The sequence below is a fragment of the Sarcophilus harrisii genome, chromosome 6, assembly GCF_902635505.1.
Source record: "Sarcophilus harrisii chromosome 6, mSarHar1.11, whole genome shotgun sequence".
Taxonomy (NCBI): Eukaryota; Metazoa; Chordata; class Mammalia; order Dasyuromorphia; family Dasyuridae; genus Sarcophilus; species Sarcophilus harrisii.
The window spans coordinates 70,432,501-70,457,871 of record NC_045431.1 but is presented as its reverse complement, the minus strand read 5'-3'; the positions used below and the strand labels follow the sequence as shown (position 1 = coordinate 70,457,871).

General features: G+C 36.9%; 1 protein-coding gene across 3 annotated transcripts in view; it reads left to right on the top strand.

Annotated features, from left to right (window-relative positions):
- Positions 1 to 25,371, top strand: part of ZNF827 (zinc finger protein 827) — a 256,084-nt gene that overhangs the window by 6,687 nt on the left and 224,026 nt on the right. The gene's annotated exons all lie outside the window — the stretch shown is intronic.

Here is a 25,371-nt window from a genome sequence, read left to right as displayed (position 1 = left end):
ATGGCCTGGAAAAAACACTCCACGCACCTAAGACCTGTCCTGAGTCAGAAGGGTGACCAAGCAGACATTTTTTGAGATTATAAATTTGTTTAAAATACCAAATAAGAGTCACCCAATCTCAATATACTTTTCTATCACTCAAGCATATGTTAAACACCTACTATGTGTCAGACACTGGTGGGCAAGTGGATACTGATATAAAATAGAATGAATATCTGTCCAGCTGAGCTGGATAGTTTAGAAGGTTGAGCAGGCTGTGGATGAGATCAGTGACAGGGGTTGAATCCTTATATGGACCAGTTTCACCAAGAGGACAGTTCTGTTCTTTATCCAGAATTTGATTAGTAATCCTGGCTAGTCTAATTGTTCCTTTGGTCACAAAGGAGACCTGGTGTGAAGTTGTGTGGGTGATGGCCTTTGACAAAGATTCTCCTGCTGGAAAAATCCCATTGACTCTTATCCTTCCAGTGTTGGTCTCCTACTCATCAAGGAAGGCATTTATTTCTTTAGGTATATATAGGAAATAATCACAGCTCCTGTCTTTCTGAAAAAAATCACTCCCTATCTCCTGCTTTTCCCCTTGTTTGCACTGAGTTGTTGGGATAGAAGATGAGACAAAATAAACATAACAGGTGGGAGCCCATCTATTTGTTCTGAGTAATATATTAGTAATTTTCTATAATTTAATCAGACCTGATACCCAGAAAAAGATAATGAAAGGATGACCTACAAAATAGGACTTTTGGAGAGTTAAAGGCTTTCTTACCTGAATTTTGACAGTACCATACACTGTGGAGCAGGGAGCCATATATTTAGTTTTCTATCTTCCATTGAAAAGTAATCTAGACCCTAGTCTCGTTATGATCGCTAATGCCTAGAATCTCTTTAAGGCTACAGCTTAGTTAGGCTTCTCTGGAGTCTTACTCTATTGAAGTGTGTATTTTGTAAATAATGATCCTGTGCCCTGTTTCTGATATGCTATTTTCTGTCACCTAGTTTGCCAGGTGTAGTCCGGTAATTCATACCATTTAGGGCTAAGTGTACAAAACACTTCATGGTGGGTAGAAACTGAAATACCTACTGTCATATTTTATAAGAAAATGACGTTCAAAGGGCAGCCTTCAAAAATAGCTAACCATCCATGATGGACTCAACTTTTCAGTCTTTCTTTTCTCTCCTTTTTATGAGCAAGCCTGGTATTTTCATCCCTTGTTGGTAAATTACATTTTTATGATATTAAAGTATGGTACCCACCTAGATGCTGAAGGAGAGAGGTCCTCTAAGGTGACTGTTATCAGTCCCCAAGGCCTACCTTTTAGGTAGACTTTCTGCAGCTCTAATGGCATTTCACAAAGTAAAAGCCAGCCTCGAGGCTTGAAACTGATCCTAAGATGCATGTGCACATATTGCTGGATATCTTGTGAAAACAGCCCCCACATGCATACAAACACCCATTCGGGACTGTATCTAATTTTATAAGATGTACAGTGATACACACCCACCCATGGGTCTGAGATCAGAATGTGGCCTTTTGCAGCTCTGGCCTTTCACAGACTGATTCAGGGTTATATTAAATACAGCAGATTCTGCCCTTCCTAAAAAGGATATTGTTTGCTAGTCCCCCCACCCCTCTTTTAAAAATACTACCACATTGTAGTTCAGGAGTGGACAGACTTTTAAATGACTGGTTGGGGTTATCCAGCTTTTACCTCTCTGTTTTTTGTTTTATTTGTTTTTTTAAGGAAATCTTGATTCACTTTAGTTAAATTTATGAGCTGAGTAGGCAGGATTGGGAGGGAGGGAGGGGAGTATGTGCCTTCCTATGGGGCTAGGGCTTAAAAAAAAACCCAGACCCTAAAATAACCTTTCCATTCCCTCTGATATTCCCTAGCTAAATTAGATAAGTAGATAGAGGAGAGAGACAGACAAACAGAGAGACAGAGACAAAGAGATAGACACAGAGAGATAAAACAGAGACAGAAAAGTGAACAGAAAGACCTAGAGATAAACACGGGGGGCGGGGGGGGAGACAGACAGGCAGACAGAGAGAGGGGGGAGGGAGAGGGGAAAAGGGAGAGAGGAGAGGGAAGAGAAAGAAAGAGAGAGAGAGAGAGAGAGAGAGAGAGAGAGAGAGAGAGAGAGAGAGCGCGCAGGTTCAAAGATGACCTGAAAGAAGGTCAGAAAAAAAATCTTTTCCAAGATTGATCAGCTCGTTGCTTCTCTGGGCTTTTGAAGAAGCTACTGTACCAGTTAGTGGAAGAGGATAAATTTTCTCAAACTATTCAGAGACTATCTTAGTGATGTGTTTGGTGAAGTTAGCACCTTTAATTTTTTTAATGAGTAGGAGAAAGTATCACTTAGGATATTGCATTTACTTTCCTGGATACAGTCTGCTGAATAGTTTGATTCTAAAGTAACAATATAAAACTAACATGCTTTAAGTGCACATTAAGTTTTAATTCAGTATCATAATCCACTTTGCCATTAGTTTGTAAGTAGTTCTAACTTTGAATGTGGTTGATATGCTTCTATGTATACAGTTTTTTGCTTTTATGTTTTATTATTTTTTTATTGTATTCCATTGATCTGAGTAATGTAATAATAGACAGGAATAACTATATGATCTTTAATTGATCTATTGATTTATTCAATATTGATATATTGAACTATATGATTTGATTGAATACAAAACTTGAGTTTCAGAGGGGTTCTCTGAAACTCAAGTTTTGTATCAATCAAATCATCATTTGATTGGCTGGACTAAACTATCTTTTGAGTTTCCTTTCAGTTCCAAGTCTACAATCCTAATTTCTTTGTAATATCATTGTTGGGATAATTGATTAATTTAATAAAATTTACTAGGTCTGTGATTTAGTAGTTAAGGCCTAGTAGATTTCCTAAAGCAAAAAAAAAAAAAAAAAAAGTGAAATCGTTTGTATAGAATCACACACACCTATTAAAGATCAGAGATTGTTTTTGAACCCAGGCCTTCTCACATTTTAGAGCTTTAAGTTTTGCATTATGCTTGGCTACTATTGTTAATAAGTATATACTTTTTTTTTGGCTTTGACTTGTTTTCACTATTGTAAAGTCAGTCTATTGATAAACATTTATTAAATACCTACTATACAAAGGAAGGGAAAAGACAGTTTCTGCTTTCAAGAAACTCACCATCTAATGGGGGAGACAACATAAAAAATATTATGTACAGGAATATAGTGGAAACAATTAACAGAGGGAAGAGACTGGAATAAAGGATTGGCAAAGGCTTTCTCTATGAAGTGGGATTTTAGCTGGGACTTGAAGGAAGTCAGGAGGCAGAGATGAGAAAGAAAATTTCAGCATGAGTCCAGCTAGAGAAAATGTTTGGAGTTTGGAGATGGAATATCATGTCTGAAGAGCAGCAAAAAGGCTGAAGAAACTGGATCCATGTGTATATGTGTGTGTACGTAGAAAATGTAAGAAGACTGGAAAAGGGTGTGTGCGTGAATGTGGCCATGTTAGGAAGGGAAAGCCCAGAAGTACAGAGGAAACCTCTGGAGTCTGTTGAGAAGGAGGCAGATGTTTAGACCAGCAATTTAGAAATATCACTTTGACACTTGAGTGGAAGATACACTATAGTGAGGAAAGATTTGTTGCAGAGAGACCAACCTGTTATTTTAATAGTGTAGGCCTGAGGTGATGAGGGAGAACTCCCAATGTTGAAATTGCTTCCACTAATATAGATCAACAACTTATCTCTAACTTATAGTTTTAGAGAATTGTCTAGGATATGGTTTCTTAAACTGTGACTCATGACCCCATATGGGGTCTCATACTTAAATGTGGGTGTTACAATATTATGATTTATTATAATTAAATAATATATAATCATCAAATAATATGATTTATTATCCATAAATGTTTGGCTTATATACCTATTTTTATACCCATACACGTGGGTTCATATAAAGATTTCTTAGGCAAAAGGAGTTGCAAGTAGAAAAAGTTTAAGAAACCTTGGTCTAGAACATTGAGATTTTTAAGTGATCTGAGCAATCACACAGCTAGTTTATGTTAGAGGCAGTTCTTAGATTCAAGTCTTTTTGAGCCCGAGGTGGATCCTCTATTATATTTTTCTACCCTGTTTCTCTTACATGGTAGTGTCTGTAGTTTTCATGTAATTTTAAGCTATTAAAACATATGTATGTACATATATAATGCATATGTATTTATGTATACCTATATATGCACATATGTATATGTTACAATACATTTGTGTATACATTGATATGTATGTGTGTATGTATGAGGGTGTGTGTGCTTATAAACAACTTCCTAATATAGTGTTGATATAAAGTATGAACTGATACACATCTTCTTTATAAACTATAACTTTTACTCTTTAGAATGTTTGGGATGAATGATTTGACCCATAATATATCTGGATCTTGTCATAATGATTTAACAGGATTGTAGTGTAGCAAGAATGACCTGCTTTCTTTCAGGAAAGAGGTGAAGTCATCACTGGGGCTGTTCTATCCAATAAAATATGTATTCAATGACATAGTTCCCAATAGCTCTATGGTTTGGGGTCAGTGGAATTGTGGATATTGATCCTAGAAAACCAGACCTTTGCTATCTGAAAATTCCCTGTCACGGTCCTCTGATCTATTATATCTTATGCCTAGGAGTAAAGCTATCACTTCATAGGTGAAACATTTGGATAGAGTAATCTATGAGAACTTGCCCTGCCAGCCAATAGTATTTTGTTTCTCTTGGGGATTTGAGACTAGGATCTTTGACATCAGACTAGGCAAAGGGTAACAAAATGGGTCCATGTCCAATGACACATTCAGGGGTCAGAAACATCTACTCCATGTGGAGAGAACTGCCTTTCTGTAATGGCCTAGAATTATGAGTAGTTTTCTAATCCTTGCTCATTTGGCCCTGCTTGTTAACCCCGAGCAATCCTCTCTGGGCCACAGAAAACAGCTGTCTTTGGTAAGAAACAAATTGTGGCAGAACCAAGGCTTAAATAAGCTTCCCTTTTAATATGCTACCATAATTCCTCCTTTCTAGTGACAAAGAAACAACAAATAATATTTTTTTTCAGTTCTGATCTGGCCTCAAGAAAAAAAGGAGAATCAAAATAGAGTTAGCTGATTTCTGACATTTATATGATAAGGGAGATTCCATGAATTAGAAATGCCAACTAAACTTTGGTGTTTGAATCTACTACATTCTGGGAATCAGAGGGAAGAAGTGGTTGGTACATAATAGAAATCTAATAAATAATTTTTGGATGGAAAGGTAAAACATTTTCTTTTAATGGAAGATTGACATATTCTTTTCTATCTATATTGTGAAAAGTTAAAGAGACATGAACAGGAGATCTCTCATTTATAGAACTGACACATTACTGTAACACTAATGTTGCCACCCTGGTTTAGCATTCATTCATTCAGTAAGCATTTTTGCTGAGCAGATACTTAGGGATTTGTTTGTTTCAGGAGAGGAAGGTGAGTGTGAGTGTGCATGAACCAAAATGTATTTGGGGAAGGCTTTTTAGAGAGGAAAAAAAAACTTTAAACTTTAAAGTCTTTTTTATAACAGCTTTTTATTTTCATGATACATGCAAAGATAGTTTTCAACATTCACCCTTGCAAAACCTTGTGTTACAAATTTTTCTCCCTCCTTTCCCCCCATTCTCTCCCCTAGCCAGCAAGTAATCCAATATATGTTAAATATGCAATGCTTCTATACATATTTCCACATTTATCATGCTGCACAAGAAAAATCAGATCAAAAAGAAAACAAAAAGTATAAGCTTTAAGGTCTTGAAAGAGTTGATAGATATAAGATGATATAAAAAAAAGAGTGAGGATATTCCAGGCTGAGGGAATGTCATGAACAAAATATATTTTAATAAGAAAATAAAAGAGTTGGCTTGACTTGAATGAAAAGGTTGAGTTAGTGATGGAAATAAGAGAGGAGTGTTTTTTTTTGGTTGGGGAGGGGAAGATGAATTAAGGAAAGAACTTTTGCAGAAAAAGTCTATGGTTTAAATTTGATAGGTATCAGCAACCAGAGCTGGTAGGTTTTTTCATAGAATTGAAGATAATATTACATGAGCAAATGAGACATCCAAATTTCAGATCCAGCTGCTGTGTTGATTTTCTTCGGTTTGTTAGGCTTATTTGTTGCAAGTAAAGGCAGGGTGTGTGTGTGTGTGTGTGTGTGTAGGATGTAAAGGAGTGGATAGTGATAGAGAATTTCTCCAAACTGAAAGAAAATTATTAATAAGTCTCAAGTATACAGAAGAAAACAAAAAAAAATGTTTGGAGAGAAGACAAACAGGACAGTTTTATTACCAACTTTTAAAATTTAATATGTATTTAAAAAAAACTTACTTTAGCAAGTTTCTTGGTTCATGCACAGTCCTCTCTTTCTTTGTATTTTTCAAATGTTTGAGCTTGTGATTGATGGTTAAATTGGTAATAAAAAGAAAAGTGGAAAAAGAAAGTGTTTAAGCTATCCTAGAGTGAAATGGCCTTCTTGAGGTGTTGCTGGGACACTTCCCTCCTACCTTCCCACATCTTTCCATTTAAGGCTATTCAGGTAGGCAGTATACTAGAAGGCCTTAGGGCTCTTCTGGGAAGATTTTTTAAATTAATTATTTCCTTCCCCCTCTTTCTCCCTCCTTTCTTTTCTTTTCTTTTCTCTCCTCTTCTCTTCCTTTCTCTTCCTTCATCTCCTCTTCTCTTCCTGTCTCTCTCCTTTCCTTCCTTCTTTCCTTCCTTTCTTGCTCCCTCTCTTCCCTTCTTCCTTCCTTCTTTCCTTCCTTCCTTCCTTCCTTCCTTCCTTCCTTCCTTCCTTCCTTCCTTCCTTCCTTCATTCCATTCCTGCTTCCTTCTTTCTTTCCCTACTTCCTTTCTTCCTTCCTCCCTCTCTCCCTCCCTTCCATTCTTCCCCTTCTTCTTCCTTCCTCCCTTCCTCTCTTCCTCCCTCCCTTCCTTCCTTTGTTCCTTCCTTCCTTCTTTCCTGTTGTTTGTAAAATGAACTAAGTTAGACTTGGGAGGACTTATCTGAGGTTTAAGTATCAGCCCAAGTAGAAGGTTATGAGGACTTGAATTAGAGTCATAGTTTTAGAAATTAGGGTAAAGAGGAAGGAAAGTAAATTCTAGAGACAGTTTAAGAAGAACCGGAAAAGTATGGTGACTTGATGGGATCTGTTGGGGTAGAAAGATAGAATAGGGAAATTTGAACATTGAACATTAGGCAACATATCAAATACACTGTATCTTTGCTGCAATTCAGAGTCTAGTTTTACCGTTCCTGCAATGTCTAGAATCTTGATATTCTACTTATCCACGGGTGATTGGGTCTGGGAACACTGACCTATGCTGTCTAAACTGATGATAGACTGGCTTATAGTTTTTAAAGTTATACTTTCCATTGAGAAATATTGCTTTCCAGTAAGAGCATACAGAATCAGGCTCAAGCATGGTACAGTGGAAAGAGTCCTAGCTGTGGAATTCAAGGACCTTAGTTCAAATCTTCCTTATGGATTTTTGTTACCTGTATGACCCAGTCCACACAATTTTCCTCTGTCTCAAATTTCCTTAACTCTAAAATCAGAGAATCAGAGTTAGCTGGCTTCAGAGGACCCTTTTACTTCTAGATATCTGAGTTACCTTTGTAGATCAGCTAATCCCAATCAACCATATGCCCTTTGAGGTTGGGTGTTGAGTAATTACAACTCATATTTTCTGTAGAGCTTAAAAAAGGTCTTAAAAACATCTTCCCGACCCAGTGAGATAGATTGTATAAGTATTAGCACAAGTTCATTAGGTAAATAAGTGTGTCTATACATATAGATAATACACATATACACAGGTATATGTACACATGTGCATACACACAGACATATGTACATTTGTATACCTATGTGTGCATATATACTCTGTGTGTATGTGTGTGTGAATAAGAGGAAGCTAAGGACTGAACATTAGTTAAAGGGCTAGATGAGATTGAGTTGGGTCATTCATAGATTTGCTATAATGTTTTGAAATCTAGGCCCTTATCTCTTGTCATTCATTGCCCTTGTTCTCCAGCCCTTCCTAAATTGTAATTTCTCATATACAAGTTCCTCTGTCTCAAGATTAGAAGATTGTAATCAAAACTGAGCTCCCTCCCCTTTTTATATAGATAGTTATAACCTTTAATAGAGTTGAGCATTCAGATTCATCACTGCTGGGGCCTGCCATTTAAAACTGCTCTAGGCTGAAGAGTCCTTAAATTTGAAGTTTCTAGACACATAAAACAAATGAATTCCCATGTTTGTAACAATCCATAAACTTGGAGCCCTGTATATTGCATTTTCTTAGAAAGTTGGATACCTGTAGTGTTGGAAAGTAGACCCAAGCCAATTAGACATAGGAATTAAACTTGACCTTCCCTGCTAACTAGTCAGCAAATGTTTATGGAGTGCACGTTAGGGCCTGAGAACTCAGCTTGCTTTACCACCTTGTGGACACTAAAGAGAATTAAGCACAAGGCTGCTTCAAATGCGATCACAGGCTCCTACTTTTGTTTCTAGATAACTTCTGAGAACCTTTCCAGTTCCAGATCTAGATCTTTGTATTTTAAAGTTAAAGTGATTTTTAAAACTCTTTTCTTATCTCTTTTAAAAATACTAATTCTGGATTGACTTTGGATCACTCAGTTTAGAGTTAGAAGGAACCTCTCAGTGTTCATCTTAATCTTGTTCCTACACTAAGCTCATCTTAGCTCATTATTTTTAAAAATGAGGAAATGGAGGCCTGAGACCCATAAGTGACTCAGCTATGGTTGCTGGGGCTGCTGTGGCTAGCATTTTAAAATGCTGCTTCTGTTCTATAGGATATCCCTAACAAAAGTGTAAGAAGGTAGACAGGTAGATAATCTGTCTTGGCAATCATCACCCTCTGCATGCTATAGAAGAGAGAAATCATGTTCAGGGGGAAGTGACTGGCTCAGGATCAGATACAGAATAAGTGTCAGAAATGGGCATCACTTAGATGGGAAACTCTAAAACCAGGATTCATTGCCATTGTCAAGCTCTGCAGATCAACTTGAATTTCTTTGGTGGGGGCGCAGAAGGGAACAGATAGTCCTGATTTATGGTTTCATTTGTGTGGGAGACTCTTGGTCTAGAAAGCTCTGCAGATGGGCAGCATGTCAGTAACTTGGAACTTTACTGGTCTGGTTGGAGATTAAATGACTTGTCCACACTTGCATGGTCAACTAGTCAGAGACGGGATTTTAACCCAATTCTTTCTTACTCCAAGATCATAATGCTTTTCTAAAATATAAGATGAATTATGGACTCACATTTATATAGCATTTTAAGGTTTAAAAGCCCTTTCCTCACAAGTACTTTGGAGGTCAAATAGTATAAGCATATGATTCCCATTTTATAGGTGAGGAAAGAGAGACTAGGAGAAATTGCATTGTCCACACAGATAGTATAGAGTAAATGGCTGAATTGTTCTGGTTCCCACTGTAAATAATTATCAGGACTGGGGAGTTGATCCCAGGTTTCTCTCTACTCTAGGTCTTCTGCATTTTCTACTCTTCAACCTTAACTTTCTATAAGAGATGGGTTTGTAGATATTATCATATACAAGTTCACATGATTTTCTCATATTAAAACTGTGAGGCAGCAAGTATCACTCTCCCTATTTATTGTTGTTATTGGTATTTGTACTTCATTCTCGAAGAGGACCATGACCTCAGGGAGATGGTGCCATGACAGGCAAATGAACTGGATTTCTGTGAGGGAGGGCTAGGCAAGACCATCTGCCTCACCTTCCCCTCCAGAGCCATCTGGGCCCAGTGGCCAGATACAGATCAGGACGACTGGAGATGGCTTTGGAGGCAATGGGAGATCTGGGCCTTTTTGAGCTAAGGTCTTCAACAGGTCTCAGTCTGACTGAAGCCTCCCCCATTCAGACATTAAGGCTAGATGGCAAGTGAGGCAAAGAATCTCCTTTCACCTAGTCAAAAAATCCCCAGTCTCTGGTAGTCTAGTGCTTATGATTCAGTGCTCCCACCACTATGGCCTAGGTTCAACTCAGGATCTGGGAAGGAATCCCTACCTAACAGTGGTAAATTGAAACCCTAAGAGCCAGGATCTTAGAGCAGGATTTGAATCCCTTTCTGATTGCAACTCCTAAGATCTTTTCATGATCTCTTACTTCTCACTAGTAATATCTTCAAGATTTATCATAAGATTATATACTTCCAGTCCCAATGCCATCCTTTTTTTGATGAGGAAACTGGCACCATCAAGGGTAAGTGATTGTCCTAAAGTCACATAGATGGTAGTATGTGGCCAAGCTGGGATCGAGACTCAGGTTTTCTGATTCCAAACTCAGTATCAATCAATTAATTAATTAACTTATGATGATTTATAAATTAATTTTAAAAATCTTTATGTTCAACAAAATATGGCTATATTAAAAATAAAAATTCAGGGATTTTACATGCTCCCAAAATGCTGTGGGATAAAGATAGAACTTACCTAGGACAATAAAGTGCTAAATGAAGACATTGAAAGCAGAACAGTCACAATCTAGGAGACTAGCTGTTGTATTTTGGAGGCTGGGTCTCTCCTCCTGTTTATTTTGTCAGTGGATTTATAAGTAGCAGGAGAGCAAGTTGTCTAATGAATGTTCTTCCCCGCTCCCACCCCCAACCTTCTTTAAATAAAGTTCTTCATGGATTATCTGTGAAATTAGTTATCCAAAAAGAAGCTTTCTACTGGGGCACCCACCATAGCCTATTTTCATTGGAATTATCATATTGGAGCTCATCCTTATTATTGTTAAGAATGGAACACCTTTACCATTGGAGCTCACTCTTGAAGGACAACCCCATCAAATTTCTAGATGGAAATCTCAATAAACTTCCTTCTGTGGTTAATTGAAGTGGATTTTCCTACTAGGACCCTAGAATGTGGGAAACCAGTCAGGCTCCTAATTTGAGAGGCACTGTGAATTACCCAGGACCTTCATTTTGCAGTCTGCCTTTAGGCCTTTTATTCCTCATTAGTGTGTTTTTACCAGGAGGTGAACATCATAAAAATAAAAAGAGATGCTCCTTGAGCGAGTTAATTTGGCTACTTGTTAGCCACTTTGGTCTAAGATTTGGTATGTGAGTAGGTTAGGAGTTTTTTGTATTGTCTTTGGCTTTTCATTTTTCAGGGAGATGCCTATCCCTCATTATCATGGATAATGGGAGTTAAACATGAAGCTGCTTTATCCTGAAAAGTCTGACAGTTCTATTTTTTTCCTGAGGAACCCAGCAAATAGGCACACATCATCAGTGTCCTTGGTGAGGGAGAAAAGATGCCCATTCCAGCTGTACTTTCTGCTAAGATTTCATTTTAATCCTAAACATTTAATCCTAAACAAAAATCAAGAAAAGCTCTCTTGCTAAGTCTCAGCTGCCCTAAGGCCACTTCCTCTCCTCATCCTTATGTATTTTTAGTAAATAAAGGACTTACTGTGTGTGGTGCTTTTTTTTTTGGCAGGCAGTTTATTTTTGACTATAACATGTTTCATTACATGGTGCATGATGTCAGTGTATGCATGTGGGGGCTTTCACTTCAGCCAGAAGCTAGAGGCCCCTTACTGTTTCCTAGACTACAGCTTGGATAAGTAGACTTGGATTTTTTAAAATAGTTGTCATTTTGATATTTCTTTTAAAGTTCTGCTTGGATCTGTTGTGGATCTCCTGAAAATTTAAATTGTTTGAGAATGAATAGTACAGTCTGCAACAGGTATTGGTGATGTTGAGATGAAAACATTTATACAAGAAGAAATAAAAGTCAAGGAAGCAGATAATCGACCGATTTATCAACCTTAGCAGACAATTTTTCTGATAATGATGTGGTAGCCATGGTAAATTTACTTCTGATTGCTTAAGGGGACAGATCCTATGTGCTGTATGCAACATGGAAGGGCAGTACTTTCAAGTGAATGGGTGAAGGAGCAGAAATCAATCTGTAGATTAACCAGTGTTACTTTGGGTCCTAGACTGGCCTATTGGCAAATGGGATGCTTAGACTGTTGATCCCTTAACCAGAACATTTTATTTTAGTGCTGATTTTTTTTTTCAAAACGAAGGAGAGGGGCGTTCTGGAGTGTTTATAATTATTTTAACATTAGAAAGTCTTCCTTATTTCATATCTTGCTTAGAAAAAAAATTGCCTTAGAGGTTTGCTTAAAATACAGAGATGAATCTCTGTAATAGCTAAATCCTAAGACTTCAGACAGAAAGGAACTGTAGCCCATTAGCAGCTAGGACAGTGCTATCTGAATACAGTTCTCCCTGTACCCAATGAATTGTGTTGATTGACAGTATGATCTCTAGTCCACTCTAGTTCATCCAATGAACACTGTACAGTTCATTTCACTTAAGAACCTGAAGTATGAAAACAAGGCCCCAGCAGCCAAAAAAAAAAAAAACCAGTCAATAAACACTTATTAAGTGTCTACTATGGTCCAAACACTGTGCTAAAGGATGGAAATTTAAAAATATATCTACTCCCTGCCCTCCCGGGGTTTACAATCTACTGGGAAGAAGAATAGAAAGCAGAAAAGTGGGGGAAAGAGATGAATGTGTATGATGAAAAATTCCAAAAGAGTGCTGCCATTTGAGCAATGAATAAATGGCTAGCCTGGGTGCCTTCCTTAAATGATAGCCCCAGAGTTGTTGCACCAGAACTTCCTTTTCTGATGGGAGAGGCCCTCAATCCTCCCTTGGAGCTTATCTCCTTTTACTTGGCACACTTCTCTTACTCCAAATTCTAACAGATGTGGTTTGGTTATCTGGTTGTCAGGCCCATGGAAAATTAGAAGTAGTGATGGGGTGGCCAAAGGCATATATACTAATAGCGGTGAAGTCATAGTTACAAGGATGAAGATGGAAAAACAATATAAAACAGTCACAGAAACTCAAAGTACAGCAGTTTAAGGCCATTTAATATAATAGCAAATAGGCCTACATATCTCAGTAGCTAGGAAAGGCATCGTTATGTTAAAGCAGAGCACAATAATTTATGTTCCTAATGATGACCCTGAGTTACATAGAACAAGGTTTAATTATATTCACTGTACTTTATTTTAAAAGACCAGTAAGAGTTAGTAAATGACAGAGCCAGGAATGAAACCATGTCTTTTAAGTTCAAATTCGGAACTTTTCTCATCTCACCATGTGACAGTCCATTAATTAACAACTATTTATTGAATACCAGTTTCATGCATAACATCCTATGGAGACATGGTTTTTGTAGCTAAGGAATTTGAAAGAGTAGGATTGCACAGGAGTATTTTGGACTGTTAGTCAAAAGCCCTGGTTCACAGGCTAAGCTGAATTACTTGATCTTGGATGGTAGCGATTCTCTGAGACTCAATGTTTTCATCTGTAAAAAAGATGGGAAATGGAGTAGATGCACTCAGACTTCAATTTTAATATTCGGTGATTTTATTAAATACACAGTTTTGCTGGGGAGATGTGAATTGTACATGAGACACAAATAGAGAAAAATACACGACAGTATGTAATCAAGGGCTAAATTGTATAGTAAAGATCAAGATTATGAATGTCATGAAAAAAAAGGAGAAGGAAGAAAGGCCAGTAATACGTTTTAGACAAATTCCCATCAACAGAGGTTTAAAAAAGTTTTGCAGGTTAAAAGGGTAGGCTTTTGTTGCCTGGAATATCCACTTATCTGGAGCACCTCATTCCCCACAGATGCTGGGTCAATGAAGCACCAGCGTACTGAGGCTGAATTATCTTTCAAGATCTGAAGATTCTTTGAATGACCTTAGCAAATCCCTTTGTGCCTCAATTTTCCTCTCTGGGGATAGGGACTATAGGAATGATGCCCTTTTCTGCTTTCAGGAGGGTATTGGACTTATCTCACGTGGAATATGTTGAACATTTTGGAGAAAGGCACTGTGAGCTTTATATTTTTTTGAAGATCATCCTTTAGTATTGATCTAGTCTGGACAACCTCAGTCCATTCAGTATCACTGTCATCCTCCTGGAATCACAACGATTCTTTAAGTCTGAAGGAACCTCATCAAGTCCAACCCAGACAGACAAGAATCCTCATTATGACATCCTTGACAAATGTCTTTTCAGTGTTTGCTTAAAAACTCTGGGCGAGGGTGATCCTGTTGCTTTGCAAGGAAGCCCATTGTACCCTGGGATGTGTAGCTTAAATTGTTAGAAAAATTCTTTTACCTTAAGCCATAATCTGTCTCTGCAATGTTCATCCATCATTTGTATTTCTTCCTTTTGAGGAGAAGCAGAACAAGCCTAATTATTTTCTCAATAACTAAAGACAATACTCTCCCTCTGATAGCCCCTCTATTTCCTCCCTGCCTGTCCCCCAAAATCTTCTCCTCTCTCGGTTTAATTTCTTCCATTGCCTTTGTTCAGTCCTCGTGTAAAATAATGGAATCAGGAAGACTTGAAGTTGAAACCTGGCCTAGATACTAACTGGGAAAATCACTTTACCTCTATGGTTCTTAGTTCTTGGTTTCCTTACCTGGAAAATGAGAATAGTGATAACACTTATCTCATAGGGTTGTTAGGGTTTAATAAGACAATATATGTAAAGTGCTTTGCAAATCATAAAGCTCTGTATAAATTTCACAATGATGATGATGAAAATAGCCATAGCCAACAGTTTCAGTGCATTATTATGAGGAATACAACTTGTATTAAGGTGGGGTTTTTTAGTTTGTTTTGTTTCGGGGGTTTGCTTGTTGTTGGGGTTTTCTTTGGCAAGTTACTTGGGGTTAAGTGACTTGCCTAGGCTCACACCACTAGTAAATGTTAAGTGTCTAAGATCACAGCCTCCCAACTTTGGGTGTTCTATCTACTGCACCATCTAACTGCCCCAGGTTTGATTTGTACTTCTAGCCAGGTAATTGGGGTTAAATGACTTTCCTAGGGTCTCACAGTGAGTAAGTATCAGGTATTTGAGGCTCCATTGGAGGTCAGAGCCAGTGCACTATCCACTGCACCGCCCAGCTACCCATAAATTTTATTGTTACTTTTATTCTAATCAGAGGTTTTAAAAATCTTCACACACAAACTATGGTGTATGACAGGTCAAGGTGAAGACTGGCTCACCCGGTTTTAGGGCATCCTTTTTTCTTCCCTAAGTCCGGTAGTTCTTTTGCCTTCGACTGGCTTCCTTTTATCTAGCCTCGTTGCCCTGATGCCACCTTTTCCCCATCTAGATAGGTGACAGAAATTTAGTTGTCTTGACGACCCTGGCAGTTTTAAGTAACTAGCGGTTTTTATTGTCTTCCCTGGCAGCCTTGGCTGCAACTGGGTGCATCTAGGGGCATGGATGTTTCCGTAATCTCTAGCCTCAGCATGCCACCTAAGACTGTTGCTCTGAACTGTGGAGCAGATTGTAATGCAAGTACTTGCATACCTGAGATGGTGGCTGGAACCCAAAGAGCATGAAAAGAAAAGCTTGTTGGTTTCAAGGAGGAGAGTATTGGGTGCTGCCTTGGAGGATGCGTTAATGAAGGCCGTGAGTTAAAAATGGGCCAGTTTGCAGGTGGGCCTTTAACTTGACAGTTAAGAGAGTACAGAGAAAAGCTTGATTTTGATTTTAGAATATATTTAAAGTTAACTACAAAACAGTAAAAGAAAAAAATTGCCATATGCACAGCAGAACGTGAGGGGATTCAAAATATAAAGCAATAAATTTCCATTTCAAGAAAGTCTATATAATAAACACTATACATTGTGTTCAGAGCTGCCCATCTTTGCTTTGCTTTCTTATAGGTTTTCTTTTGTTTTCTGTTGTACACTTTTTACTTTATTCTCTTTCTTCCATTCCCCTCTCCCTTCAAGAAGGCTACAATTAAGTTTGGATTATATATGTATATCCATGTGTGTACATTTACACACATATACACATACATATGTGCATCAATATCTGTAATTATAAACATACACACATATATAGTCATATACATCTATGAAGGACCATAGTATGCTTATTTATCTTCTGTTTCTCTGAAGGTAGATAACATTATCTTTCATAGTAAGTCCAAGTCTTTCCATACTTTTCTAGATCCATCCATCCAGTTCCATCCATCAATTCATCATTTCCTCCACCATAGCAATATTCCAACTTTTTCTGTCTAGTTATTTTAAATAATCTAAAACAATATTGATTAATATGGTTTACATCTAATGTAGTTTACCTATTTTTCTCTTTTAATTAAATTTATTTTGGTTTTAACTTTGAGATTTCAAATATGATTGATTGCAAAAGTAAATTTTTTTTGCATTTGAAACCAAGGAATTAGAAGAAAATTGAGGTTTTTAAAATTTTAAGTATTAAGACAGTGAATTAAACCAGTTATTTTTCACCATTTCTAGAATAAAGAACCTTTCTCTGATTCAAAAAAAATTCAGAACATGATAATAGTTGTGCTATTAGCATCTATTGATTGAGAAATTACATAATATCCAAAAGACTGCTATGAATTTCCATCATACAATGGAAAGAAGTTAAGGTACTTGTATGCAGTTCCTGACTCTCACACTTTTTAATTGCATGACATCCCATCACTGCACTTCAGTTTCCTGATCTGTGGAACATATAGAACAAGGCATAGATTGCTGGGCCTAAAACATATTTTAGAGGCATGACCTAAGACATGACACTTCATCTCTATCTCAGTTTTCTCACTGTATAATGGGCATACAAACACCCATCTTATGTGGTTGTTATCAGCATCAAATTAGACAATATATGTAAAGTATATAGTAGAGTTGCTAGCAAATAGTAGGTGCTTAATAAATGCACATTCACTTTTCCAGTTTATAGATAGATGGTCTTATGATGGTATATTTTATTATTCACTGTAACAACTACATATATTTGAAAATATTAATACAAAGCTACCTCTGCTACATTATTTATTCAGTTGACAGAAGGTATGTTTGCTTATTTATTATATGGAATTACTTAATGAGCCTGCTGGGGCTGTTGTGCTACTTTTTTAAAGATTAGAAGTCTGGTTCAATCAAAAAAACTGTCAATCTTTGCTTCAGTTCCACCTTCAGATTGTTTGGATATTTCAATATAACAAGTTCAGAAAATCTCTTTTCACAAGTACATGTCATAGGGAAAAGGCTAAGATACTTGAAATTCACAGCTTTATTAGATCGTTTTGGGTACCTACAGCAACTATGTAGCCAGAAGTCAGATGAGACCATTTGTTGCCAAGATTCCCTTTAAAGAACTACCATATGAAAGTTGCATTAACCCGACCTGTTCTTTTGATGTCAAATTGGGTTAGAATGGTAGACCAAGAGTCAGGAAGATTCTACTCAGAATTTTGACATTTCTTAGCTGTGTGATGATGGGCAACTGAACCTCTCATTTACTCATCTCTTAAGTGGAAATAATAACACCTGTGAAATGGGAATCAAAAATATTACAATCCAAAAATAATAGTACCCACATAAAAAAAGTGTAAAATCATTATTTGAACTTGGGGTTCAGGTGAGATAATATACCCAATAAGCTTTGCAAATCTCAAAGTACTGGTTAAATTTTAGTTAAACTGTTTTTTGTCAATTAAGCACTGGGGAAGGTGTTTATGAATTTATGGTCCCCTTGCAATAGATATCATTTATCTCACTTATTGGAAATCACTAAGTTAAGTAATTAAAGTAATTTAAAAAAAATACTTTCCATTAATTTCATTCATTGGGTTTTTATTGAATCACTATGCAAAACAACACTAGGTATTGGCCAGATTAATATTACATGATATATTATCCTAAGTTATGTTACCCATGTAATATATTGCTGTCCTCAAGGAACTTACCACCTAGTAGAAAAATGAAATTATTGCTTTACTAACTTAATAAATTTTAAACTAGTTGAATAGGCTTTACTAACTTTCCTTTTCCCCTTTCTTTTCTTGGGGAGATGGAGCTAATTTTTCTGTCAATATAAATATTTTAAAAATTATTGCTAATTAAAAAAAAAAACTCTATCCTAAGCTGTTTTCAGCATGTGTATCATCCAGATAATTGGCAAGAGAACTGGCTCGATCACAACAGGTTGATATCAGAATATTGGCTCATATTGGTCATCTGCTTGTTAGGTGAGAAAGCCAATATAGTGAGTATTCTGGTAGTTAAGTATTAGAAGATGAATTAATAATTCAATTAAAAAGTGTCAGATGAAAATGAAAAAGTTGGAGATCAAACAACAGAATGTTATAGAATGGTTCCTTAGTCTGCTTTATATAACCCATGTTATGGCATGGGTTTGGCAACCCACTAAGCAGTTAAATGGCCTGGTGGATGGAGTGTTGGATCTAGAGGCTCAAATTCAGGCTCAGACACTCAGACACATTGTGGTGTGACCACAAGCAACTTCATATAATCTCAGCCTCAGTTTCTCAAACTGTAAAATAGAGATAATGATAGCACTTTCCCAGGTTGTTGTGAGAACAAAATGAAATCATATTTGGAAACTATTTTGTAAATTTTAAGGCATTATATAAATGCTATTGTATTTATAGTTATGATACAAACGATAATTATTACCTACTCTCTGAGGACATGTTCTCTCTTCAAAAACTGGTTTTTGAGATGAATATAGCTCAACTGTTTGAGTAATTTATAGATTGAAGTAGGGATAAAATGTAGATGGCTACTATCTAGCTCTATTGTTTTCCCTTCTAATTTGTCATGGAAATCCGTGAGTTCCTCTTTCTTCTGGGCTTGAATGTTCTGAATTGAATGTGAGATGCCTGAAACTTAAAGCTGTCCTCTAGTTGATTGAGGCTGTCAACCATAAAGGAAGTTGCAACATGAAAAAGCAATAGGCTTTCTCTTCTGAGAATGTAGCAAGAGTTGTCAATCTCAAGTTACCGAGTTACTACTTTGAGAACTGAATTATAAATAAATGTGTTAGGTAGTGGACTTTTTAGTTGTTGTTTTTTCCCCAAAGGAGAAATATCAGCTACATTGAAACAACATTTACCCAGCATTTCCCCCCACATTCTGTAATTGCACTGCTTCCATGCTCAATTCTTTTGGCTCCTGATTTTTATACCATACTGTGGTAGGAAACTGACAGGGATTCACAAGAGTCTGACAGTCAAAGACACATTCAGGTTGTAAAATTAGCAATGAAAATCATCTCTCTTTTTTTTCCTCTTATTATTTTTTCTCCTGGAGTTTAAAAATAATGCATTTGCAAGGAAATTATTTACATTGGCTATTTACAGGTTTCCTCGGGAAGCTTTAGTTAAGAAAGCCATGAAGCCCGGGGTCGTCCTGCCATGTGAAGCATTTCCTGGACTGTTTTATCTGCTGTGTTGTATGATAAAGTGTGATGATTCCTTACTGGTTGACAGACAGGAAAATGGAGGTGTCTTGCTGCCCATGGGCATTTCAGATTTTGAAAGAGAGTCAAATGTCAAACCTTGTTTGTTCTAAAGTTTGTGGTGTCAAGCAAATTAATCTTCTGGACTGCAGGAATGCTTTGCTTTGAGATTCCTGATGAGAGAGTGGTATTTTTTTTTCTTTTAAAAAAGTATTTCAAAAGTGAATTCAGTGTAAGTGAAAGGTGCTGGCTATGCTGGAGTCCTGGGAAGAGAGCACCATTCCAGCTGCAGCATAAACTTAAAGATAAGTCTGCAAATGTGCCTCAGTCTTTAGAGACCCACCTCTTTGGTGAGACTTTAGGTAAAAATAAAGATGAACACAGCAGGCAAAATAATCATCGTCATATTTCCAGGAAAAAAAAAAAACCTTCTTTTTTCAACTTTATGAAACAAAAGGACAGTTGGCATTTTCATGATCCCCCTGCCCCTTTACCTCTGAGTATCACAACTGCCTTGTCACGGTGTTTCTGAAAGCTTCTGGTCACCTTACATTTGATCCCAGGTGATACCAAAATAATTTCTGATCCGTTTCTTCTCAGGTTTCTGTACTTGTTCTTTCTAGGCCATGCATTAAAATTATTTTGTGGTTTATCACTTGAATAACCTCAATTTCAGTAGCAAGCATCTTTGGAAAGGCTATTAATAGAGCATTATGAGTAAAAAAAAAAAATGTTCTTTATGCATTTGATTTTCCTTGTAATCAACCCTCTTGAGGGCGTGTCCAAGTCCACTGGTTACTATTAGTATGACCTTGCACAAGTTCTTTTGCAGGTTAGATTAGATGACCTCTAGGTCACATCTATGTTTATATGATGCTAAGAAAGTCCCTTCTACCTCTCCCTGTGGGGATGTCTGCACTGAACTGGGAAATGGAGATGGTGATTAGTTAGATATTTCAGGTGAAATATACTGTGCTACTAAATTTATTCTCTTTTTTTTTTTTTTTTTGAGGCAATTGGGGTTAAGTGACTTGACCACAGTCACACAGCTAGGAAGTGTTAAGTGTTTTAGGTCGCATTTGAACTCAGATCCTCTTGCCTTCAAGTCCAGTGTTCTATCCACTGAGCCATCTAGTTACTCCTAAAGTTACTCCTTAAAAATGTTTTTTTTTTTTTTTTTGTGGTTCAAATTCTTCATCTGCTCTGTTAGATTTCCCAGTGACTTTTTTTTACTCTTCTTGTTATATGCATCTGCTTTCCAACTTTTAAAAATTAAATGGCATGTGCTAATTTGCTACTCCATCAAACTTAGAGGTAGAGTTCTGTATTTCCTTTGTCTCTGAATGCTTGAGGATAAATCTACTCTTACTTTTTTGTTTTTTGGGTTTTGTTGTTGTTGTTGTTGTTTTTTGCTGAGGCAATTGGGATTAAGTGACTTGCCCAGGGTCACACAGTTAGGAAGTGTTAAGTGTCTGAGATCAGATTTGAACTCAGGTCCTCCTGACTTCAGAAGACTGGTGCGCTATCCAACTGTGTCCCTAGCTGCCCCTAATATTTACTTTTCAATAAATAGTGATAATGAAGAGAAAAGTGAAATAAAGGAGGCAAGTGTGGCTATGTTCGCCAACTGCCTTTAAAATTAAAAGACTACAGACTGCTTATCTGATGTAGTTCCTAGACTGGCTGATGGTTTGGGAGGAAGGAAGTCTAGGAGACCGAATGGTCAATAGTAGCAATCTTGTGTCCACTTGATACATATGAGGCATTTAGAACTGTGAGATAACATGCAACATCAAAGGTTAGGAGAGGGGAGCTCTTTTCACTTCTAGCCCTGTTATAACTTTTCCAGCCCTGGACTAGATTCTCTCTAAGTTCCTTCCAGTTCTAACATTCTGTGCTTCCATTCTGTACCAACGAATATTGGCTCCAAAAGCAGCTCAATATAGTTAGGTGTGAGTTGTAAAGTGATATTTTGCCCATTCATGTATTAGTCTTCTAGTTTTCATCTTAATCTTGATAGTGAACATTTATTTAATTGAAAACTATCAGGCCTAGGGAAAAGATTGAGTGCAGATGGTGTGTTCTCTCAATACTATTATGTTTGATAATATTGATAACATTTTCTATTTGAGACAACCAATATTCTTCTTCTTCTTTTTCTTTCTTTCTTTTTTTTCTTTCTTTCTTTCTTTTTTTCTTTCTTTCTTTCTTTCTTTCTTTCTTTCTTTCTTTCTTTCTTTCTTTCTTTCTTTCTTTCTTTCTTTCTTTCTTTCTTTTTCTTCTTCTTCTTCTGCAATTGGGGTTAAGTGACTTGCCCAGGAGTCATACAGCTAGGAAATAGTAAGTGTCTGAATCTGGATTTGAACTCAGGCCTTCTAGTGCTCTATCTACTTTGTCATCTAGCTGCCCCAAACAGTACTCCTTGAGAAGCATCTAAGCCATCTCTCAAGTGCAGTAATGTCGTCTTTTTTTTTCTCTACCTATTTATTGAATCACTTTCTATGATTTTCCCAGAAGTTGAGAGATCCCATGCAAAATTAAGAAAGGTGTCTTTTAAGTAATATAAAACTAGCCTCTGGTTGATTTTTAAAAACTTTTCTTGACTCATCTCTTCAGCAAGAAGCACTCTTTCCAAGAAAGCATTGTGGAGATGAACAGAGTAGCCACAGATTTCAGAAAAGCAGTAAATATGTTGAAATCAAGTAAAAAAAATGGAGATTTGTGGTGAATCATCAGAGCCCAGGCTTAAAAAAAAAAAAAAAAAAAAAAAAAAAAAAAAAAAAAAAAAAAAAAAACAGGAAATTTAATTCTATTTGGCTCCCCCTCCCCCAATTGCATTAGATATTTTACATTTTCTTTATAACTTAATAAAGGATCTCAGGGAATAATCACAGAACTTTAGCCTAGTGGAAGAATTTGTCGCATGTGGCATTTCTTCTCTAAATAGCATGGGAGATCAATGCATTAGTTTTTAGCTCATGCGTTACTAATCCTAGCTATTCAAAAAAGAAACATCATGTTATACAGCAAATATGGCCCAATGGAGGATTGGGTGGATATGAAAATAACTGAAGAGAAGTTTTGTGCCATGAATAGATAAGCACTTGTAGATTTAGGGCTGGAAAGGATCGTAGAGCCCTTATTTTTACAGATGAGGAGACTGAGTCACAGACGATCAAGTAATTTGCCACAGATCTATTAAGTGTCACTTTGGGGGACCATAAGAAAATCAACATAAATAATTTGAAGCAAGTTATGGCTTGTTTTCCCTCTCCCTCTTCCCTTTTAGTTCTGAAATCTAAGTGCCAGAGTGAGATCCAGGCCTGGAATTATATACATTTACATTTTATGTTTCAAGATTTGTCTTCCAGCTCTAATATTCTGTATTCTAAGGTTCCTTCCAGGGCTAAAGTTTGGTTTCTAAGGACCCTTTCGGCTCTGTCTTTATGATTCCCTGAATAATTATAACAATATAACTTCTTTACATTTGTATAGCATTGTGCAATTTTCAGAGAACTTTGATCTATGTTCTGTCTTGTCCTTACAGCAACATTGGGAAGCATGAGACAGATCTGATGTGGGGGAGGAGGGGGACATCTTCATTCCACACATGAGCAGCTGAAGTTCATTGACAATGTGACTTGGCCAAATGACTCGACCTTTTTAAGGCTTGTCTCAGGTTCTTCCTCTGTGAGATGAGGGGGATGAACTAGATGATCTCTGATGTTCTTCCCAGCTCTCAATCGCTGATCTTCTGACTTGTCTGAGGCCATGTAAGGTCACTAAGTAACTGAACTGGGACTTGAAACTAGGTCTTCTGTCAGTGCAATTCCCACTATGTGTTGCCTCTTTAATATTGAAATGAAACTAAAAGCATCATTCTTCTTTTAGGCAAATGGTCTTCATCATCGCCAACTTCTAATTTAATATTTTATTCCCCCCCCCAGTTACATGTAAAACAATTTTTTTAAACATTTGTTTCTAAAACTTTGAGTTTCAGATTCTCCCCCTTTCTCCCTCCCCCTACTCCCTCTCTCATCCATTAAGTAGGCTCGTGTAAAACACGTCTTCACCAACTTCATAGCTCATGTACATATAACATATCAGGCTTTACCAAAAGCATGTAATAACTCTATTATCATTCTTTATTTCTTTACTAGTTTCTCCCTTCTCCTGAATCAATCTACTTTCAATTTTAAGTTTATTCTAAAATGACATTAAGACAGATTGAAAATTATAGTGGGATATTAGAATGCTTTAAACTTTGTCTATTCCATATTACTGAATGCTTGCTATTTTTTAAGAATCAGCTCTGACCACTTCCATTATTCAGAAATCTTGAGTGTCTTATTATTGTCTTTGAGAGAAAATAGTCTTCAGTCTCACTGAAACCTTCCACAAATTGGGGCCCATTTTTCTTTTTAAAGTGGAAAACCAAAAAAAAGACAAAAAAGAAAGTAGAGAACAATATAATTTATATAAAGAAATTAACAACCCTCTGGCTTTAGGCATTGTCATTAAAAAAACCTTTCATTTATTAAAGGGTCCCAGAATTTTCCCCTCCTTTTCCCTCATGTAACCCTTGTTATATGTCACAAAGAAAAGATCTTAAGCAAAATTTACTAATATGGCAGCCACATATGTAGAATTTGGCATCTGTAGCTCTCCATTTCTCCACCCAAAGTGATAAAGTGTTCCAAGTCAAAAATGGTCACTGTCTTTAATTTTACTTCAATTGCTTTTCTATTGTTTTATTCCCATTGTCCTAGTGGTTATTTGTAACATTCTGCCTTCTTTACTCTGCATCAGTTCATAAAACCCTTTGTAAGTTTTGATGAATTCCTTACATACATAATTTCTCATAGTGCAATCATAACCAACTATATTCATATATCACAATTTATTCAGTCTTTTGCTTCTGGCTATTACAACAATTGTTGCTAATATGTTGGTGTATGCAGGATTTTTCTGGCTTGGATTTCCTTGGAATAAATGCATGTGATGGAGTCAGCTTCTTTCCTTTTCATCTTTATTTCCTATTTCTTCCTTTTCAGCACTATATATTCCAGGTAAAGTGGCCTACTAGTGATCCCCTGAACTTGATATGCTTGTCTGCAGAGGCTACCTCCTGGAATACATACCTTCTTCAGCTCCACCTTGCAGAAAACCTGGTCCCACTTAAGCCTCAGCTTAGGTGCTACCTTCTACATGAATTCTCTCCTGATCTCCTTCCTCCCCCTTCCTCATCCTCACTTCTCCTTTGTATTCTTTGCCACTTGAAATTACTTAGGATATGTGTTACACCTTCCCAGAAAAATGTAAACTTCATAAAATGTAGAAGTGGTTTCATAGTTATGAATGAAAAGAAGGAAAGGAGGGAAGGAAGAAAGGAGAGAGGGAAGAAGGAAGAAATGGAAGGAAAGAAGGAAGGAAGGAAAGAAGGAAGGAAGGAAAAAAGGAAGGAAGGAAGGAAGGAAGAAAGGAAGGAAGGAAGGAAGGAAGGAAGGAAGGAAGGAAGGAAGGAAGGAAGGAAGGAGGGAAGGAAGGAAGGTAAGGAAAGAAGAAAGGGAAGAAAAGGAGGTAAAGAAGGAGGGAGGGAAATGAGAGAAGGAAGGTAGAAAGGGAGAGAGGGAGGGAAGAAGGGAGGAAGGAAGGAAGAGCTTTTATGAATTAAATGTGTGATAGGCACTATGCTAGGCACTGTAGATCCAAAAATCTTCCTTGAAATAGCTTATGTGCTAATGGAAGAAGAAAATACATAGTGGTACAGATATGGAAGCCTTGGTCTGTCGAGTCAAACAGATTGTGAGTGGAGTGAGAAGATAGTCAGCAGTTTTTTATGCCACTCCAGTCACCTAACACTTAAAACAGTGTCTGACATTAGTAGGTACTCAATAAATATCTGTTAAATTGGACTCACTTATGTTACAATCATCTTGTTAAGATTTTGA